The following is a 17,084-nucleotide window of genomic DNA, read 5'->3' as shown; positions in this document are numbered from 1 at the left end:
TGTGAGTCATCTTTTGCTCTTTTTAATTAAGAGAAGCTTCTATAGTAAATTGAAGATTTTACTTTTTAATTAAGTTATGAGACAGTCGCTTCTGCTACGAAACATCTTCTGTGAAACCATCACTGATACCAATCCACCGTGAGTTGGAGCAGGATACCTATTCTGGGAGGACAGGGTGATGACCGTGGCTGATAAGGCAGTTCTTATCACAACAGAACATGCTACAACACTTCCGAGCTCACCCATTGAGGACATAAAGCTCTCAAGTCGGAATTTTGCCCAAGACCACAGAATACATAGGCGCAGGAAATTAAAAGACACCATAAATCCCACCATTTTCCAAATAAAGTTCTTCGAACCTAAACTGTCCACTCTGGAAAGTGCTGGAAAATGTTTTGCCTCAAACGTATGGCTGCCTCATCACTGAAGTGGACATCTGGATTTTGTTAGGAGTGTAACAGTTCTCTGAACTCAAGAGCAGTAACAGCTTCTTCACCTTTGTAGCAAATAAAGAAAAAAGCTCCAAGTGGAAGGTGGGATTTAAAATATTAGGTCTAATCTCATAAAGAAATATACTCTATTCCTGGCCCTATAGTGTGGGCAGTGGAAAATAAAATGTTCTCATCTGTAACCTGAAGGTTTAAGTCACTCTCTGTGCATAATGTACCTGGTCCTACCAAATAAAGTTTGTTTACTCCTAAAGAAACGACAGCATTCACAGGGTGGAATATAAAGTTGTCTCCTCTTTTCACACACTTATAAAATGACTAAACAAAACAATTTTAAAGTATACTGTAGAGTTATGCTTTTGTGACTGTTTTAATTCTTTGATTTTCTCTGCTGGACAAAAACGTTGAGAAACTTTGTTAAGAGATTAGGAGATATATATGAACAATAAAAAACCCCTAAAACTTCCCTCCCAGAATTACAAATTATAGGGTACCAGTAAGAAAACAGGATATATCAGATTTTAAATTAATATCCTATTCAATTCTACCTCCAGGTCTTGTGGCTGAAGAGCTATCAGAATCCTTTTCAGACCACTATGAAGGAATACAACGATGAACAACTAAACATTTGAAAGCAGCTATTTTTTTTTAAAGTTTGGATTTTCTAACAGAAGATACAGAAAAAAAATGTAATACTTACATGACACTATAAATAGTTTATAATAAAAAGACTTTAATGAAAGGAAAAAAAAACACCTTGGAAATTCATCAATGCTTTCTTTTCCAAGTCCAACTGTTATATCAAGCCTATTATTTACTGAATGAGCAGTTCAAGAATGCTCATGTTAAGACTCTTCCCATAAAATAAAAACTCACTACGGCTTCCAGGGGAATAGAATGAGGAAAACTTCACAGCAGCTTTGAACACCCCATCGTTCAGCAATGAGAGCTCTGTCTAACTGGGGGCAGACCTTCAAGATCTCCTTGTGTGTAGTCCTTTTCATTAGCTTTAAGAGAAAAACAAACAAACAAACAAACAAACAAAAAAACCCAAAAAAAAACAAAAAAACCCCAAACCAAACCAAACCAAAACCAACTTTGGACACAAACCACTGACACAAGTGTTTTTAGCCTGATTCATCTTTTTTTGTAAACCTGGTCTACAGAGACAACAGCTTACCCAGCTTTTATATTTTATGTTGTGTTAGATGCAGTGCAGCTTCTTTCCAAATCAGTGGATTTGTGAGGTTTGGTTTTCAGGCAGGTTAGCAAGGCAACTATTAAGAGCATACAACATTAATTAAGCGAACTTGCAGGGACCTGATATGTATATGTCATCTACCCAAACCATCTCTCATTTCTTGTTGTTTTAATTTATCAGTGGACCAATTTCAGTGGAATTACTCCAATTACAGCAGTGTAAGTGAGAGGAAAGCCGAGCTTAAGTCTTGAAGCCAATGTAGGTGGCAAAAGAAGTTCCTACAATCCATGTGTTTTGTTTTTTGGGGAAAAAAGAAAGGCAAAAAAGGAAAAAAAAAATCATATCAGAAAAAGAAAATTAATGGCAATGACTCAAATAAAGAGCTTTTACAAATGTCTCCCAACTTGTAAAAACATAGTCTTTCATGGACCACTAGTGTTAAAAGAACTTTGCTAGCAGTCCAAACAATAATTAAGGAGTGCAATCTAGCAACATAAAAGTTTCCTTCTTTCTTTTTTTTTTTTTTCTTCCCTAAATTAAGACAAAACAAACCCAATACAATTACAGATACACCAACATAGGTCGGCAGGCAAGTCAGGCTCTAGTCGAGCACAGGTCTTGAACGTGTACTGAGCCACAACCATGGCCTGAAGCCCAGTTCAATTCCATGAAGTAGAAGTCGGAAGGAGGCAAGAAAAGAGCTGAAGCACCTCCATATCTCCATCTGATGCCATCTGGTTTCACGGATCCATTGTTTTATGTTATACTTGCCAGGTAGTTTTTTCCCTCTCATTGAACTTCAAAATCTAAATAACTCATTTTTTTTCTAACATACAAGATGGTTTCTTTCAGGTTAAGCAGTTTAATTTTAGGACATCTTTCCTACTAGTCCTTCTAGTTGAAATGTAGCTTTCAAAGATTTTTTTGGAAGGGCAGAGGGGCTGTTAAAAACACAGAAGTGTGAAGGCTCTGAGTAACCTGGCGACTTGGGCATTCCAGTCCCCTTTTCAAAAGAGATTGAGAAGTCAGTTTTCTCCAAGACTCCCAAAGCCCACAGCCTGCTGAGCTCAATACAAGCTAGATTAAGAGCCTAAAGCAAAGACCACTCTACGTTTCAAGGTCATAAATCTAGAGTGTAATTATGAAATGTCTTTCGCAAACTATCTCTTTTTAAGGATGAACAGAAGCTCTGATATCTTAGGGATACTTCTGAAAATGTTAATGTTAATAAAATAATGTAAGATTAATCTATTAAAATGTAACTGTACCACTGTGAAAATTCAGTTTTACAAAAATAGATACGTATAAAAATGGAAGTCAGCTTATGTTTGCTTTCAAAAGGTATCCCTTATATACAACTCTCTTACTCAAAGCCCTGTTATTAGCATTTCCTTGATTTTCTGGTGACACTAAGTGGCATTTAAAGGTCAGCAAGGAAGAGACTGCCGTTTGCCTGTGAGAGTGATTTGACTTCCCGTTCCCTGTCCACACCGGTCAATAAAAATTTTTCAAAATGTCAAGTTCCTTTCCTGCGAGGTTGCTCCAGCCAGGCCTTTCTTCCGCAGCTCTTTGCCAAAACTCACATATTTGAGCTCCTAGTCTTGTTATGCAATTTCCTCCTGAGAAGTTTTTAAATCAAAAGTAATCAATTGAGCTGTTTTTAAGCACTGAAAATACCAGATGTATAAGCAAAAAGTTTTTATTTTTTTCCAAAACAGAGACAGAAATAAGAATAAAGGAAATTTTTTTTTTTTTTTTTTGCAAGTGTACTGTGGGTAAATATGAAAGGTGAGATTTAGAGCAGGCAGACAAATCCATCTACTCAGTGACAGCAAGAATATTTATGCCTGTTGGACATTTAAACTCCATTAATGCGAACTTTTATTGATCTGCTGAATGACACCTTAACTGATTACACTTGGCCACTTAAAATGCCAGACAGGTTGGAGGCTGCTTTCCTTCACATGATACTGAAATTCCTTATACCAGCACTAAATGCGACAAAAACAGAACTGAATTAATCCAAGCTCCTGTTTCAAAACCAACGCATAATACTGCAGTCGTGATATTACTTGGAGACATACTTTAAAAATAAACAAACAAAAACCAAACCAACAAACAAACCCAACAACAACAACAAAATTGTCTCAGATTTTCCTTTCTAACCAGCCACACTGAAATGCAGTTTGTGTTTTGTACTCCTCAAAGCTCCTTGTGATTCTAGTACTTGCATTCAGTTTGCAGTCAGATATGACAAAGAAAACAAACAAAAAAACCCCACAACCTTTTCCTACTCTGAACTAAAAATGAAACATATTTTTAATGCACTTTATGTTGCTTTATTATCTCATTGCATTTTGCTATTGGTAGGAAATGATCTGGTCATCCATCACAATATTAAAAGAGAAGCAGCTACCTAAGTTCCGCAACAGTTACTGTACAGGCAGTACCACATCATTTTTATATGTCTGGTGAGTAGGCTTTCGAGGTTTTACTGTAAAAGTTTTGAGTTATACTTTGAAGTCTGTAAAACTACAGTGTTCTTGTGCTTGTATGAGTCTATTTTAGTATCTAGCTAGGAATTCCACATTTTGTGGTCAAGCCCCATTTGGTGGAAGCCAGAACTCACACAAACAGAATTAGAAATGCCTGAGAATGCTCCTCTGCTGTGCCCCTGCCAGTTCCCCCTCATCATGGCCAACCACGCTCCTCTCGTTTTAGCACAAAGTGTGTTGATCACAAATCCTAGCAGTGCCAGGTACAAGGAGGTCATCTCCTTCACAAAGGCATCTGCTTTATCTCCTAGCACTGAAACAGCATGACCGATGTGTCCCTGCAGAGGTTACTAAAACTTTCTTACAACACAGGTCCCCACTGTCCATAATTACATTATTTTTTTACTTAACTATCCTTATCATTAGAATTTTCTTCCTTCTACCTTAAATTTCCCTTCCTATAAGTTTATCTGATTACTTCTTGTCCTCCCCTCAGGTAAGGCCATGTGATGTAAAGAATCTCTATGTTTCTACAGCTTGGAGCACCACCTTGGTTTCCAGCTCCAAGTGATTTCTGTTCACTTTGCACCTCCTACGGTGTCCAAACTCTTTCCCGGTAGAAAAGCTGAAAGAACAACCACCCAAGGGAAAGAACTAGAGAAGCGAAAGCCTCCAGGAGAAAAAATTTCCATAACAGATCAAGGGGCTTAGATTCACTGTTCATGAACAAGGTAGGGAACAAGTGTGGGTATTAACTCCAGCCCTGTGCACTACACTGAGGACACAGATGGTTCCCAACCAGAAAGAGCTTCCCAGAATCTTGTTTAGTTTTTGTTACACTTCTTGTAGCATCAGATGGATATTGAATGGATATGGCAAAAATCACAAATAAGTTGATTACTTTTTTTTAGGAACAAATATTTTACTTTAATGTTTAGGAATATAAACTTTTTATTCAAATTATTAGTAGGTTGGAAAACATAGATTGGGAATACATGAAGTCCAGCTAAACACAAACATGTCTGTAAATTCTTGAAAATATAAAGAATCTGATGCAGTAAAACCAAACCTAACTGCTAATGTTGATATTACCTACTACAACCACCTCCCTCAGTATTCACTCAGCCTGACATCACAAATTTCACCTGAGTTCTCCAAAAGCAAATAAACTACCATGTCTCATATAAAGCAGTGGAATACAGATTCATGAGTTCAATAATGTATATTCAATATGCAAGCACCTCAGAGATTGTCAAATCATTCCTACTTTTTCGAGATTTTATAATAGATGTAATTCCTCAATGCTTTGAGAATAGAATCTTTTGAGTCACCTCTGGTGATTTAAAATTCAGTGTGTTTCCTCTAAATAATTTCTGTCGGTTTTGTGTTTCACTCTTCAGATCTTCCCAAGTCACACTACTCTTCATGCTTAACAAAATCTTTGTCTGCTACTGCTACCCAACAACATCCATGTCAATCTGAGGAAGTCGCCTTGGTAGAATGAAGAAGACAGTCGTACTATCAAGGGAAATGCATGCAATGATTTTTTTCCATCACAGTAATACACACAGAAAAGGGAAGACAAGCTAACTTGATTTAAATTTGCGTGCTTGTATCATCTCTTCTGTTTAAATGATAGTGTGTTACAAATAAACCCATTGCTTTTTAAAAAAGTAGAATCCCAACAGAATGAGCAAAAATAACCTCTCGACGGGACAGGGCAGACAACAGCTTTTCTGAATGGTGGGACAGAGGGAAAGCAGGCACGGCCCTGTCTGAACAACTCAGGAGTTGGGAGCAGGCAGCTGCCTGGTGCTAATGAGAAGACTGAAGTGTATAAATCAGTGTTTAGAAGGCTCAGATAAATCATTTGTGTCCTCTCCTGTCAACCTGGACACTGAAGTCATTGTAGTAACCAACAAGCACATATCCTGTGGACCTCGTTGAGGAACTTGTTAAAGAAGATAAATATATTTCCTTTGATTCAAAGCTGTTAGCACTAACAAGTCAGCCTCAACTCAATGCAGGGAAAATAGATTTGCTACAAATCTTTCTAATGCATGATTTGTTTAATTTATGACACTGTGTGTCCTATGAAGGATGACAAATTGTTTTGTTGAAATCTAAAGCTATTTAGCCACAAATAAAAGAAACTCAGGTTGCTAAACCTTCTTTTTCTAAACAAATGTGACCAGCAAAGCAAGTAGATATATGTTCAAGGAAACCAAACTTCAGCTCATAACTATACAAGCTGATACATTCTCCACTTAATATTCTGCTTTCCAGCAGATTCTCACTTTGCAGAAATATGGCTAAAAAGCTGTGAAACATAAAATTATTAGAATATATTTCAACATTGGTATAAATCCAATTACATCCATGAAATAGCCATAAGCTTCAGCATGTGTGTATTACAGGTATTTCTGTACATGGATATACTAAAATCACCATGACTTTTAAAACATCCATGCAAGTCCAGTCCCTTAAAATGCCACACTACGGTGACAGACACATGACAAGAGAAAGCATAGGCATATATGCACAAGCTTCCAGAACATGCCAACCTGCTTCATGCCTTTGCGCTGTGCAACTGATACCATAAGGATGAAGGACAGCACACAAAGCAGGTGTTGGTTTTTGTTGTTATTGTTGGGGGTTTCTGTTGTTTGCTTGTTTTTCGGGGGTTTGGTGGTGGTGGTGGTGGTGGTTTGGTTTTGGTTGGTTGGTTTGGGTTTTTTTGTTTGTTTTAACTTTCTGGGTGACAGATGAGGTTTGAATACTACTAACGTGTAAGTATCCTTGGTTTTATTATGGATATGTAAACCCTCGTGAGACAGAACCATCATTAACATAGCATAGATAACATTTCTGCATTGGCTATTTTCTATGCTACTCAGTATTTTAATAGAAACTTGGGTGGGTCCACCACTTGGGTGGGAGGTAGGAGTGCAGGCTGCAGATACAATCTGAAATTAATTCCAAAATTAAGCTGAACCATGGATGATAATCTGGGATGCTGGCAGATCCTTAGAATAACGTTTGTTTGCATTTCATACAACTGTAAAATGATTTATCTTGACTTTCAGAAGTGTGTGGACAACTTTGTGTCTCATTTGCTAGAATGCTGGTTTCCTTTTTTTTTTTTTTTTAAATATAGTTTTGGGAAAATACCAGAATCAGTTTGTACAAAAAATGCACCCCCTGAGGGCTGATTTACATCTTTCTGGTTAAACAGCTAAAAACTTATCTACCACAAGTACAAGCCTTTTTGTCACAGTGCACTGTCAAAACGTATCAGTCTACAAAAAAAAAAAAAAAGACCATATTTAGAAAACAGACTTTTCATAACTGTCAGAAATACAAATATGCAAAGTCAATATGGGGAGAAAGATTAAATTCAAAATATTCCCAGAAGGGAACGGCTAATAAAAAATAGGCAGTCAGCAAACTTGGCTCTTCATGTTACTTTTAATTTTTTGATAGCTATGCGCATATATGTTGAATAAGCATTAAATGACTTGATAATGTGATAGATAACAAAGAAAAACTTTTGTCACATATTATGCCAGACCAAAAAAAAACCCCAACCAATCACCACCAGAACAGCAAATATATAAAGATTTGATATGAAAAGTCTCATAAAATGGGGACAGAAGATGGGCTTGTAACGACAGACATGCAGGAAGTTGTGGGACTACAGTGGGTCCTTGGATTCCCTGGTGGAGGGCATGGGAACAGAAATTAGCCTTGAAGATATGAAGGCCTACCCGTGAGAGAGATGGGAGTAAAGGAGTATCCAGAGATGTTAAGGATGTACCCGTGAGAGAGAAGGGAGTAAAAGAGTAACATTGATGATAGCAAAAATAGCCAATGAGATGTTACTGCTGTAACTTGTTACCAATAGTGAAGAGACACATGAATTGGTAAAACTGTACAAAAATGCACTTGTGTCAATAAATGGCATCTACTACTTTCATCCTGGAAGAACTTGGTCTATGTCATTTGTCCGTCTCAACCACGACAGGGAGTTTGGTGAATTATAAAAGGAAATGGGACAAAACGTGGAAATTACAAGTCTCTTTTGGATATTTGTCTGAGTGATACAAAAGCAGAGAAAGAAGTAGGAAAGAACATAGGAAGAAGCGAGGAGCAAAACAAAACCACAGCCATTACGGGGAAAAACGAAGTGAGTAAGTTCACCAGATCTGACCAGAGAGTCCTTGCAGAAATTCAAAGACACAAGTCTGGAAAAGAAGAGGAGCAAAGCAAAAGCAGACGACTTCAGCAAATGCGATGATAGAGCACTGGCTCATATCCTGGGGAAGGAACAATGAACTAAGCAGACTGTGCAGGACAGAAATCATATTCTGCAAGAAAATTTAATGATTAGTCACATGTTAACCAAGAAAGATGGTGATTTAATGCTCGCTTGTTGACATGAAGACAGCGGGAGAAAATTACATGACAGAACTCAAACTGGTAAAGATTCAGTACTAAAAAGAAAGGGGATTAATAATACAAAGATTTGTGAATATGTAATAAATATTTCTGTAGCAGGGATTTAATGAAGACAAAACCATGAAATGAGGCAAAATGGAACAAAATAACCTAAGAAACATCTTCAAATCTACCACAAGAGGTCTAAAAGTCAATGACAGACTCTAATGGAAAAATGCATTTTAAAGAAATCTCAAGAAGAAAGAATTACAGGGGAAAATTCACATGGACTCCAAAATTGAATTCAGTTGCAGTGTAGAAAGAAGACAGAAAAATATCAAGCCAGAAGGAAAACAAGGAAAGAACATTTGAGAAGAGGCCATGTCCACTTGGCCTTCAGAGGCCATTGTAGATGTAGTGAGAGCAATCTTGAAAGAATGAGCATGGAAAAAGCCAAATTTTTGTAGGTCAGAAAAGGCTGGGTTTTCCTTTAACTTACAATTTTGCACTGTGTGAAAAGAGATTAGCTCAATCAAATAGTGTTGAATAACCAAGCCAAAAATCAAAATCTGTCTTCATTAATGGTCTGGCAACAGGCTTCCAGTTCAAAAGGTCAAAGACCAACAAGAGCAAAAAAGACATTTTCATAATTTCCACTGGTGTTAAGCATTCATCAATCATAAATAACTACAAAAAGGATCAGAGGTCTTGAGTTAAACAAAGTCATCATTGCAATAAGAGTTTATTTTCTCTAGGTTTACTAAGCCTTTTAAATCAATCAGCCAATGTATTTGGTCCATTGAAGTTGGCAGTTGTTATACTTGCGATATATGTCCTTCCAAAATTGAAAATATTTTGAAAAACTACTGAGAAGAACTTCTGCTGCAATAAATTCTTTTAGCGTATAGGAACTATCAAACCCCTAGTGTTGATCATCTTCAATATATTTTCATTGTAGATATGCCAATTTATACTGGAGTAGGAGATGGAAACTTCACATAAAACATACCATTTAAAAAATATCTACTCTAATGTCTGCATAGCGAATTTTTATGGGGACCAGAATTATGAATGGAATAGTTCCTGGCATGCGTTTTTTGGGTGTGTATTTGTTTGGTTTTGAGGAAATAATTTCCGGTTTTTACTGGAAGTATTTTTATTCCAGTTAAATTTAAAAGTGTTTTTTCGCCATTTCAATGACACTGTTGTCCTTACGCAAGTTTTCCAGAGACAAGAAACACTAACGATCAAGTCTCATTATCTTTCAGTGTCTGCTGACATTCTGATACATATGACTTTTGGCCTCTCAAAATCTCTACTTATTATAGCTGTTGATGAATGGAAAAAAACAATATCGAAATTCAAAAGCAAATTTTCACCAAGAACTGCAGAACTTCTCTAAATTCAAAGGAGTTGCTCTGATTTATTCAAGCTCTGGGAACTGAGTTCTACCTCCAGTCCCTATAAACCCAATTCCCACACAAATACTTTGTTAATTTAGCAGGAAGTTGTGCAGCTACTCTTCCCTTTGAAGTCTATGGTAAATGTAGGTGTTTAGCTAGAAGACAAGTAAGATCATCCAACTGTCAAAGCAAATTTTCAAAAAGTAAGCTTTACACTTTTTAATGATAAAACTGCCAAAAATATTCCTGAAAAACAATGTAACCTCTGAGGTTTTTAAAGCTTAAATTAGAAGAACAAATCAGCTTCTGAACTCTGAAACTACTGCAAATCTTAACACAAATCCTAATTACAGAGTCACTAAGAGGATTCTAGCAACATGAATCAGAAGTCAACAGCCAGAAATTTTACTGTTTCAATTAGTTCTTTCAGATGTTTGGATGCACATGTGTGTGTGGGTGTACATGTCCTGTGTGTACACACGTGTATCTACATACCAACCCAGGTACGTATACATATGCAAAATGTATTACTTCCATTAGCCCTTTCAGACGTCTACGTGCATGTTTGTGCGTGTGTGTATGTACACTTAAGCAAGTCCCCAAACTGTATCTGCAGCTTCTATGCTGAGAATTGCCAGCAGCAAGTCAGGGCACTGAAGCAGACCAGTCCTTTAGGAGGTCTGACAGCTTGCTGGAGAAGACAAAACCAAAAAGCAACCCTCTCCTGCTGGACAATGGATAGAGCACATCCAGGTTTCGTACACATCCATCTTCTGTTTCAGAACACCTACAGATCAATACCTACAGAAATTAAGCTTGTCCCATTAAAGGAGATGAACAATTTGGGTAGAAAATATATATGCTTATACTCAACACAAGTCACAAGCAAATTCATTTCAGGATCTCAGTCTTGCAAGAGGCTGAAATTCATATCCAAGCTGCTTCTCCATCCTGGAGGATTCTCCAAGGCTGTCCTCTTTGGAGAATAATCAATATCCCGAACACACTGGCAAAAATCACAGTTCAATAACTGGGTACAGAAGAACAGGTTAAGAATAAAGACACGTACCCCTCTCTGAATTGTCTGAGAATTATATTCAAATATTACTTCAAACGTCCATGGCCTTTTATTTTTTTCCTATTGTGAGCACTCATCATTATCCTTTGACTTCACCTAAACCAGCTCACTTTCTAAATAAAACTGAAGTGGTTACTACTGCAAAGCAACTGGAAGTACTGCTGTGCTGAAGTCCAAGCTATTTCAGCCTTTTCCCACTTTTATATATACTCCATATTTTTATCATACTTTACAGTATACTATAGCCAAATCAGTTTCTCCAAGTCTAAAAATTCAGCACTATATCCTTAGAACACCAGAGCTTGACTTGTGAATGTTTGTTATTCCTCAGAAACAGTTTTTCCCACTGTGTATAGCCCTGCTTCCTTTGTGAATTTAGTGTGAATTACTAAGAAGTCACAGCTCTCCTGTCTATTTACTCCCACTGAGTGGAGTATTCCAGCCCACTGGAGTGCACTCCCCACTGAGAAGCTGGGGCCGAAACTTTTCAATTTCAGCCCTAAATTTAACAGACACTGAAGTTAAAAACCACAGAAATAGATACAACATATACCTACACCTGGACTTTCACTTCCACAATACATCTTAAACTGGGCAAGTAATGCTGAGAATTTTGCTTTCTTCTTTGGGTATACACTTCATATAACAAAGAAAAAACTGCTTTTGCAACAAATTATTGGTCCGTGAAAGCCACTCCTTTTCTTTGCCTCTGTTTGCAATTCATCTTCTACAAGACTTAACATGTTTACTCTGGGGTTTTCTCCTTCCCCAGTGAGAAAATGCTCCATCAATTAAGCAACTTCAATGGGTTTATCTGTGTCAACCGCCCCACAAGAAGGAATGAAGGTCTTATATTTTCAAAGATGATTTCAAAATGGCCTAGCGTAGATAATGGCTAACGACTCATCAAGGACATAGTCCAAAGTCTGTTGAAACCAGCAGGAATTTTTCCATTGGCTCTAGCAAGTTTTACATCAAGTCTTTGATGGTCACTTGAACTTTATGATGCCAGGAGACAGTAATGCTCTAAACTATGCTGCCGCTGTCATTTCTCCAGGAAATCTTTTTCAGTACACTTTCAAACTCAATAAAAATCATAACAACGCCAGAAGAGAAAGCATAGCTCTGACTTTTTAAACACAAAATTTGGCTCCAGATACCCATAGTTTAGTCTCTACAGCTAAAGAAATGAAAAACATAAGCATCTCCCACAAGACACACGTGAATCGGGTCACAACCAAGAGACAAGGAGTTGTTTTAAAAGCATGATTAAAATGCAAGTTAAAAACCAAAATCCAAAAAACCCAATGCATGATCAGATATCCTGATGTACAGACTAATTGTGTAACTATTTGGCAGGGGTTTAAAAAACCAAAATGTAGCCCCCAAATGATGTTAAACAGCACATGAATACACATCTACAAAGCCAACAGACCCCAAACTACTTTCACCCTCAGCACGATGCTTTCTTTTGACATGATATTCAGCCACAGGAAATTAAAAGTAGAACAATATATTAAAGACAGTTCACAATCCACAGGAAGAACATCAAGAAATCTCAAAGTGCTGCCTTTCCATAGGTAGAGGATAAAGTGTGGGGTTTTTTTTGTTTGTTTTGGGTTTTGTTTGTTCTGTTGTTTTTTGTTGTATTGCTGTTGCTTGTTTGGTTTTGGTTTTTTTCTTAATGCAAACAGATTGCATAGAATATTTTCCCTCAAAAACCTTTTTTTTTTCCCCTTTATTTTGTGAGAAGGAGGAAGGTGTCACAACTTTGGAAAGGCAAGTGGCTTTTAATTAAATAGTAGTTAATGACCTTGACTTGTAGAATTGCAAGTGGTTTTAGTTGATATTGTCTTTCTGATCTGTAACCCTTAAACTAGAAGGATCTTGTTTAACGTTTGTTAATTTAAAACAGCCACACTATCCACTATTACCCCCCTCCCACCGCTGCTGCACTAATCTCCCAGGCCAGCTGCCCAAATGTTTACATTTGAAGAGCTTTCTCTGTTTGTGCAGAAATGGTCTCTGCACAGTATCTCTCAACTGTACATTTGCCAGAATCAAGGCAAGAAAAGCCTCACTGCTGGAATTCTTGATTAATAAATAGTCCTAAATATTTCTTCTTCCCTTCCTCCCTCTGTCAAATCCACTGCCATTAGATTTTTAGTAGGCAAACCTCCACAGTGCACTTTACTGGCCTGACTCTCATCCTATGCAAACAACTGTAAATCAGAACAAGCTCCATTTAGAGTCAATGAAATCAGACCATCTCTGTGTTGAACTGGGAGAGATCAAAATCAAGATGTGTACCTGAGCATTTCCTGGGATGGAAAGAAGAAAATGTTATAATCAAGGAGGGAGGTGTGGGGGGAACTAAACACTAACAATTATAAATCTACTGCTAATCTCTCCATCTCTCTGTTTCAGTAAACTTGAGAGGCTGCCTACACAGCTCACGTACTAGACATTGGTCGCTTTTGGCTCTTTCATCAGGTCACCGAGGGACTGACCCAGCAAAACACTTAGACAGGCGCTTGGTATGACACTGAAAAAGTCAATGGGTCCAGCTCCTACAGCTGCTCACCTATTTAAGAACTCTATGGGGCTACGTCTTGCTATTTGCCTTGATCTGCTTTCTCTTCTGGCCTTGCAGCTGACCATTTATAAAACCAGAAATATTTTCCTTAGTTTCCCGGAGTATTTTGAGCTCTGCTCAAAAGTGTAAATGATATAAAAAAATAACTCAAGAAACCGGATCTCCCTGAAGGTACTATTACTTCATGCTGTTGTGAAAGTCTCTAAGATTGACCGCTATTTGTCACACTCTTTCCTCTCTCCAGCTCACATCCCAAAATGCTGTTGAGAATTCAAATGAAATATTAAACACTGCAGAATAAAAGTAGTGCCTGAAATTATTTATAATAATTTCTGCTAATCTCAAAAGAGGATATCAGTATTGGAGCTGCACATAAGATCAATAAAACGTAACTTAACAGTTGTTTATTAAAAAAAAAGAAGAAATAATGTGAAACAGCTACAGAGACTACAGGCATAAGAAGGTGTCGTTTTGTAGTGAACAACTAAGTGGCACACACAGTACTGAGTGCTATACAGTCTTTGCTTCACACACAGAACTCCTTTTGGAGTTAAAAGGAGACCTGCAAGGCCTGCTAAGCCTCATGTAGGCTTGACTTTGCATGAGAGAACTAATCCATAGAGTTCACTTAGGAAAACTCCATCAAAGTAAAATGCATTGTGTCCTGTCAGCAAATGCTGTTTTGCAAATCCTCCCTCACCTACCATAAGATGTTATTGAGACATAAGGTTTCACATGCTACCAAGCAGCTCAGTTTTGCCAGCGAACAATAATACATAGAACAAATACGTGTGGAAATCATGAGATCATCTAATTAAAAGAAATGTTATTGTTTGCCACTGCTTTTAATGAAATTGAGTCTTCACTGTCCACAGAAGCAGCTGGAAATGAATCAAATCCTATTAGCGCTCATGCCTCAGAAATTGTTTGCAAAAGAAAAGAAATTATACCTTAGCCAGTGTTGAAAATCTTCACTGTATCTAAAATCTACATATACTAATAGAACATTTTAGACTAATGTAATAAATCTACGGTCACATGAGATTCAGATTATGCCACTACAAAAACAGGTGTTACTGTCTGAAAAAAAATTTCTATTGCATATTAGAAATATGGAGTCGATAAACAGACATTAATCCTTTCATTACAGTAGCTAAATTTGGAAAGCATTACAAGAAATATTTTGGATATCCATCATTGAATCAAACAGAAATGTACTTTGCAGTGGAATTAATAATTCCCTGACTCATTCCCAGACCACCCCTAATTTAAACACAAAAAACATTTTATGTTCACAGAAATAGGTGAAAGACTTTTTTAAGGAACTACATCTCTGCTTATCCAACTACAGAAAAGCCTGATCCTGGGATAAACTTTTCTTTAAAGGTGGTATTTTCCACATCACTGTATGCTTGCCAGTTATACCAGGAACAACATGCTGAATAAATTATGACCGAACATGAATTACAAGGCTATTATACCCTATTAAGGGGCTCTGGTAATATTAAATACCAAAGAAGCAAAGCTTGAGTGGTTGAAATGTCGCTAGAAAAATCTCAAATGGAATTTAAGTTTGTCTTTGAGTTTTTTTTTAATGTCCTTTTATTAACGCAAATTAAAAGCCATTGGTCTTATTAGCTGCCGCTTTATTCTATTTTTTCCAGTGAGTTAACTTCAGAACTTTTCAGTGAAATCAGTAACAGAAGATGAATCAGACATAAAAGGATTTGGGTGGTTAAGGGTGTGTCACCAGGTCTTAATTAAACATCCGAGGGAGATATCTGAGCCAATTTACGCCAGACCGACTGGGTACATCCACAGCATAGAGAACCATGTCATGCAGCCCACGTCTGAAAGCTGAATTCCCTCACACCAGCCTAACTTAACTGTGCCCCTGTTAGGCTGGGCCTCCCTAACTCAGCTGCTTTGTGCTTTCCCCTCAATATGCCTGACACACACCTTTTTGATATGCTTACTCTCATTTCGGTGCCCGAATTCTGCTTCTGGGAGAGCTGAGCATGAAAACTGCTGAGAAACTATGCTTCAGTTTTAAGTTAGTCCTGCCTAAACCCCATCAGAATCCATAAACTGGCAGATCTCTCCATCTTCATCAGCCAAAGGGCTTGATTCAACAGGCTCACTTAAAGCACAACTAAGAAATCAGGCTCCACAAAAAACGTGACTGCTAGAAGAGGCAGATTCGGCATTTCTCTCCTGCCTTGTTCTCCCCCCTGCCCCAAGTTCAGTGATTCAATAAGAATACAGTAAATCCAGATTCAAAACCTTCTTCTAGTTGAGAAAAAACAAACTCCCCCCCTCTTGTGAGCAGAGTGAGATTGTTCTCTGTTCAAGGACATGAACGTGAGTTTAGCTACAAAGAGACTGAGGTTGGGGCAGTCATCTGGGAAAGGAGCAACAAGCATTTGGGCTCTTCCAGCTGTAGTTTCAGCAACTAGTTATTTGCTGGATCTAACATCTGATTAGCATAAAACAGAGAAAAACATCTCTGGCGCTGGCTCTGGAAGCCAGAGCTACCACCGCACTTAAGTTATTTCGTTACTGGTCTGAATAGTTAAGCTTGCTCTTGCTCCCTCTCTGAGTCACTGAGTGTTTGGGTATTTTCACAAAAGGGTGCTTCCCACATCAAGAATACCTCACAGCTTTGTTCCAGGCAGTCTCCAGCCCAACAAGTATTTTGGTTTTCTTTGCAAAGGAGGAAATAATTCTCTCAATAATGGCCCTGAAGATTGGCTGGTATCTCTGAAGGCAGGGAAGAGAACTGAACTTAGCTCTCACATTTTGGCTAACATTGCTAGGTAGAAAGCTTTTAGAGTAAAAGCTTTAAATCCCTAAATCTAGCAGCTGACTCAAGGTTTCAATCTTGACAAGAGACAGGTAGCAGGCACAGAGGATGGGCAGAGTTTAACGTGCAACCTCTGCTGTGCAGAGTTCAGTGGCTTCAAAACCTGGGAAATCTGATGCTGGGATGCTCAGATGCAGTGTCCACCAGAAACCTGCATTGCCAGGGACTTAAAACAGGCATAGTTGTGCCCAGTTCCTTTTGTAGATATGGCCATACTCAAGTCCTTTCAGTCCTACTTGCTCCATGTCTCTCTGTTCATCTCAGAACATTTCTTGAGAATATTTCCTTCAAAATGTCCTGGAAAAAACACTGCAGGAACTGAAGTTTCCAAGTTGTCTTTTTAAAAGCAACAACTTGAACGTAATGCATTGCAATGATTTTACTCTGAATCATACAGTTTTATGTAAAGATGCAGATTCTGGCAACCAATGATGACATGATATACTTTTGTTTTTAATAAAACCTTCATGGTTGTGAAAAAAAAAAAAAGTTTAGAAATGTGGTCCCTACAAACCTAATGCTCAGAAGCCAAATGGAGGGAAGTCCATCCTTAATGATTTGT

At 37.8% G+C, this 17,084-nt stretch overlaps 1 protein-coding gene across 1 annotated transcript in view; it reads right to left on the bottom strand.

Moving 5' to 3' along the window:
* Window positions 1-17,084, bottom strand: part of COBL (cordon-bleu WH2 repeat protein) — a 169,064-nt gene that overhangs the window by 76,517 nt on the left and 75,463 nt on the right.

This window comes from Streptopelia decaocto (genome assembly GCF_964273445.1).
Source record: "Streptopelia decaocto genome assembly, chromosome: 2".
NCBI lineage: Eukaryota > Metazoa > Chordata > Aves > Columbiformes > Columbidae > Streptopelia > Streptopelia decaocto.
Note: the sequence above shows the minus strand (reverse complement) of the source record. Positions and strands in the feature narration are given on the sequence as shown.